Below are 6,033 nucleotides of genomic sequence, written 5' to 3'. Positions count from 1 at the left end.
GTCCACCTTTGAATGGCTCAAGAAAAACAAAATTAAGGTTTTGGAGTGGCCTAGTCAAAGTCCAGACTTAAATCCGATAGAGATGCTGTGGCATGACCTTAAACAGTCCATTCACGCTCAAAAACCCTCCAATGTGGCTCAATGAAAACAATTCTGCAAAGAAGAGTGGGCCAAAATTCCTGTGAAAGACTCATTGCCATTTATCGCAAACACTTGATTGCAGTTGTTGCTGCAAAGGGCGGCACAACCAGTTATTAGATTTAGGGGGGCAATTACTTTTTCACGTAGTGCCAGGCAGGTTTGGGCAGCTTTTTTCCCTTAATAAATGAAATCATAATTTCAAAACTGCAGTTTATATTTACTCAGGTTATGTTTGTGTAATTAAAATTTGTTTGATGATCTGAATCTTTTAAGTGACAAATATGCAAACAATTAAAAAAAACAGGAAGGGGGCAAAACATTTTCACACCACTGTATATATATATATATATGTTTGTAAAATGCCAGTTTTAAAAATTTCTGAAAGTACACTCTTAACATCAGTCAGTCAAGCATTATAATATGATAATCAATATTATTTAATGATAGAACTTTAGTAACATTCAGACATTGCGGTGGAAATCAGAGGTAAAAAAACGATATAAATACTGTTCAGTTTCTTGCACAGACTGATCGTTTTGTGTCTTACACATCAATGTATCGTCACGAGCCGCAGGGTTTAATTTGGTTTTGTTTGTGTATGTTTTATGACTCTCAAAGCCGTGATAACCATTCACCTCCATTATAAGACTGACAGACTGCAACGGTTTGTGTTAAAAATCTCCGTTTGTGTTCTACTGAAGAAACAAAGTCACCTACACCGTGGATGCCCTGGGGGTAAGCAGATAAACATCAAATTTTCATTTTTGGGTGAACTATCCCTTTAATAGCATTAAAAGTAACATTTATTGATACATTTTTTTAAAAATTCAGATTGTATTTGTTGACATTGAAGTAGGTTTTATCAGTGGCGGCTCGTCAGGCGAGGCAGAGCTTCCCCATAATGTTGAGGTGAAAATGGGAGGAAGACGATTTAATATTAATAAAATTCACAATTTTAGTTAATGTCTCAGAATGTGTATTTTTTGTTTGTAATTTCACAGTTGTAATACCATAATGTGTAAGCGCCATTTTTCTATTGCGAATGTGCCGAATCTGCTGATGTAATTACAACCGCTAGGTGATAGAGAAGGAGAGCGGGAGGCCGGGGAAGAGCTGTGATCTCGTGCCTCTGTTAGTAAAAAAAAAAATTAGCCAATCACCATTGAGTGTTCACTTTCAGTGCTCAGGAGTGTTGAGAAAAGAACCCTCGCAAGGGACGCCTCGCAAGCCTCCTTCTGATATCAACCAAGCATCATAGAGACGTAAATTACGTGATATTAGTTTGAACGTCTGCCGCTGCGCTGATAATGTACCAAGTATTTATGATGAGTAGTGATATTGAATATTTGATCGCCAACAGCTCTACCAAGCTGTCATTCAAACAGTATATATACAAATAAAAAAAAAGGGAAAACAGCCTAAGCTGGATATAGGCTACAGCAGTCGGCTTAATTAAATGGCACAACAGGCAGGTCTCTTTTAACATAGACTTTTAAGAAGGGATGGATGTTTGCTTCAAGTGATAGGCCAGGTAAGTGAAATTACATTATCTTGTATGTGTATCGTTTTCTTTACGTTTTCTGACTAAAAGCAACCAAAAAGCCATTTTAAAGTGGTTAAGTAAATAATAATAATAATAATAATAATCGGCAGGGATCCCAGACCAATACAATTAGTGTGCCTCCTTTATTTTAAAACCCACGAGCCGCCACTGGGTTTTATTAAACAGCTAGATTAGTACCAACCCAGAGAACAAGAGATATGCAAAGAAGAAATATAAGAGTTTTGTGTGTGTGTGTGTGTGCGCGCACTGGTTTAAGTCAGTGGTTTTCTAAGCTGTCATGGGCTATGTTCAGACTACAGGCAAATTGGATTTTTTTTCTCAAATCAGATCTTTTCAGGCAGACCGTCTGCACTAGTAATTTCAATTGATCTAATCAGATTTGTATGTCTAGACATAAACTACCTATCTGCATGGGTTGCATTGGTAACGACGTAGGCGTACCCTCCATATGTGGTTTAAATTAAATTAGAAAAAAATCAGATTTCATGTTTTAGTTTTTTTTCGCTGTTCAGATTTTAAGTAATTCTAACCTTACACTAATAGTTTTTAAATAGCATACATCACATCCGGTTGGCCGGTCGCATACGGTCTAGCCGCAGAAGTTCAAATATTTTAAAGGGGTCATATGATGTTGCTAAAAATAACAGTATTTGGTGTAATGAAATGTGTTTATGCGGTTTAAGGTTAAAAAAACACATTATTTTCCACATACTGTACATCAGGGCTGCCCAACCCTGCTCCTGGCGATCGACTGTCCTGCAAAGTTTAGCTCCAACTCTAATCAAAGCCTTTAATTTTTAAGTGATCCTGAAGACCCTAATTAGTTGCTTCAGGTGTGTTTGATTAGGGTTGGAGCTGAACTTTGCAGGACAGTCGATCGCCAGCAGCAGAGTTGGGCACCCCTGCTGTACATTATTGTTTCTGGTCTATGCCCTGCCTTTCTGAACTCGTAAATTTTTACAAAGCTCATCATTCTGAAATGTGAGGTGTGCTGTGACTGGCCAGCTATCCAGTGCGTTGTGATTGGCTGAATACCTCAAGCGTGTGACGGAAATGTTACACCCCTACCATACTGTGATGGCGTGTCCGGCCGGAGCGACGAGACAAAAACATTAAAACCCATTATAAACGAGGCATTTGCTGTTCTGGAACAGTGTTTTAAATACAACTTAACCACTGATTTCTAGTCGTGTCCTCTTTTGGAAGGCCAAACAAAGTAGTTTTGCTTTCACAACGAAACGGTGTCACACACGGCGGGCTAGAGCAAGCGGAGGCCGGCTTGGGTGAGCGGCGGCAGGCAGGCTTGTGGCAACCACATGTGACGACCCCAGGCTGGACTCCGCTTCGTCCGTAGTGAAAGCCGATCCGGGGATCCACAGCGCAAAGTTGAAGTATTTCCTCAGTGACCAGCACGGATCAGGGGCCCGTTCTTCATACGTCGTTTATTACATCCGAGATTAAATGTCACATCCAAGATGATACAATTGGGCTAATCAGGATCTGGCTAATTCGGTTCTTCGAACGGACCTGCTGATGATTAGTAGTATGGCTGGATTGAGTTATCGGAGACAATTGCGTGTTCATGGGTTGGTTTAAAAGGGGCTATGTATCGATACTCGAAACCACGATCAGCAATGCAGCGATTGGCTGGCGGCAAGACAGCAACGTAATGACATCATATAATTAAAAAAGACACCAGACGAAAAACTTGACACATTTCTGGACTTTTATAAGGAAACAGCCAAGCGAACAAAATAATGTTATAATGTTAATGTTAAAACGTTATAATAGATCAATTAAATGTGCAGTTTTTATTCATTTCTTTTTCTTTTTTTTTTACATGATTCCCAAATATTTATATTCACAATTTCTAATGTTTTAAATTTTTATTTCAATGTAATTAGCAATTCATTTAATTTGATATTTGAACAGATTTGTTACGTGACAGTAGGGCTGGACAATAATTCAATATCAATATGTATCGCGATACAATTTTTTTCAATAACGGTGATATGATTTTTAAACACATTTCCGATATTTCGATATACATTACCAGTGTTTTCCATATATTGATTTATTTGTGGCGTTTGACTTCGTTGAATAAACATGAGCACTGCACGTTTCAAAATCAAAACACGTGCGGATGTTTTATATGAATGTATCTCTGAAGGGAACCGACTGTCTTCAGAAAAGCTTCCATGGCATTTTCATTTGATCTGATAAAGTAGCCATGAGCAGAGCTGATTTGTTTACAGCCATTACTGGAGAAACCGCTAGTTCCCTCTCGAGCTTTCACGAGACATCACGGAGATATTTTAGTAACCGGAGCGTTCTACCGCTCTCACAGCGCCTCCTGCTGGCAGACAAGCAGTTTGCATTTTTAAAAGCCCGTCTCCAGCAACATGTTTTTGTTGTAGCTCTTTATTTTTATTTTCTGCAGAAACTCAGAGCACCTTTCATACTCTTTATACTGGCTAAAGCACATTTGTTTCAATCTATAAGAATAATCAGCCTACACTACCAGTCAAAGTTTTTGGACAGTAAGATTTTTAATGTTTTTTTTTTTTTTTTTAGAATTCTCTTTGGTTCACCAAGCCTGCATTTATTTGATCCAAAGTACCGCAAAACAGTAACATTTTTCTATTTAAAATAACTGCTTTCTATTTGAATATATTTAAAAATTTAATTTATTGCTGTGATCAAAGCTGAATTTTCAGCATCATTACTCCAGTCTTCAGTTTCACATGATCCAGAAAACATTGTAATATGCGGATTTGCTAATTATGAATATTTAAAACAGTTTAAGCATTTTTTTTATTTCAGGATTCTTTGATGAATAAAAAGATCCAAAGATCAGCATTGATCTGAAATAAAAAGCTTTTGTAACATTATACACTATTCCATTCAAAAACTTGGAGTCAGTATGATTTTTTTTTTTTTTTGTGAAAGAAATTATATAAATGAATAAGTTTATTTAGCAAAGACGCTAAAAGTGATGATAACGACATTTATAATGTTACAAAAGATTTCTATTTCAAATAAATGCTGTTCTTCTGAACTTTCTGTTCATCAAAGAAACCTGAAAAAATTCTACTCAGCTGTTTTCAACATCATAATAAATGATTTTTGAGCAGCAAATCAGAATATTAGAATGATTTCTGAAAGATCACGTGACTGGAGTAATGATGCTAAAAATATATCTTTGAAATCACAGGAATGAAATGCATTTTAAAATAGAAAACAGTTATTTTAAATAGTAAAAATATTTCAATGTTACTGTTTTTCTGTACTTTGGATCAAATAAATGCAGGCTTGGTGAGCAGAAGAGACGTCTTTATAAAACATAAAAAATCTTGACTGGTAGTGTATGTTCGCTTATAGTTTGAAGTTAAAGATATTAATATTAATTAGGTGAGTCTGAGACGATTATTTGACCGTGATTTCACATTTCTTGTTTGTATGAAGGCTAAATACAAATAAAAGGTGAGCATTCATTTATTTGTGCTTTTTTTTTTTTTTCCCTAAAATATTATATGGTTTTATATGAGGTGTCAAGACTTGTCAAATTAATTTTTCATAAGTTTGTATGCACAGACATCTGTTGTGGGCGTTCTTGGCAGTTTTTACAAGGCTTTTTTTAAATAAGTGTTCATATCAATATCGGAATTACATCATATCGACCGAAATTAATAAATATATCGTGATATAAATTTAGGCCATATCGTCCAGCCCTACATGACAGTATTAATTAAAGTTTCTTAAAAGGGTCAAGATCATGTTATCTGCATCTCCTGCGCTCCATCAAGCCATGATAACCTCCCATAATAGCTGTCATCATTCAAATTAATGCACGCTCTACATTATCTGTACAGCATGTGTGTAAGACTCGAATACAATTTTGAAGTAATAATTTTATTCATCATAAAATTATGAAGTAATAATTTTATGATGAATAAATCTCTCAGTGAGTAAAACTGGCTGTGTCTATAGTAGGGGTGTGCAATACTGACAAAAAAATTATATCTTGATATTTTATCGATAACGATAATTAGACGATATTTAGCTATAAATTTTCTGCCATCATGTCTTGAATTTGTGATCATTCTAAATGCATTTGAATAGACTGAATCATGCAGTGAAAGAACACACTCTAAATGCGCACACGCACTAGTCTAGACTTCACGTAAAATATGCGTGCGCTCTGTAGGGATGTTTTGAATGGTTTTTGCAAAATACTCAATAATGTCAAATCGCACATGGTTAAAACAACATTTACGATAGTATAGCAAACTATATATAAATCACATACCCCTTTAACAAAGGTTATA

The 6,033-nt window shown here is 35.9% G+C and overlaps 1 protein-coding gene across 2 annotated transcripts in view; it reads right to left on the bottom strand.

Moving 5' to 3' along the window:
• The window catches only part of LOC107566831 (FA complementation group A), a 75,090-nt gene that overhangs the window by 67,984 nt on the left and 1,073 nt on the right, over window positions 1-6,033 (bottom strand). The gene's annotated exons all lie outside the window — the stretch shown is intronic.

The sequence above is a fragment of the Sinocyclocheilus grahami genome, unplaced genomic scaffold, assembly GCF_001515645.1.
Source record: "Sinocyclocheilus grahami isolate Dianchi unplaced genomic scaffold, SAMN03320097.WGS_v1.1 scaffold1103.1, whole genome shotgun sequence".
Taxonomy (NCBI): Eukaryota; Metazoa; Chordata; class Actinopteri; order Cypriniformes; family Cyprinidae; genus Sinocyclocheilus; species Sinocyclocheilus grahami.
Note: the sequence above shows the minus strand (reverse complement) of the source record. Positions and strands in the feature narration are given on the sequence as shown.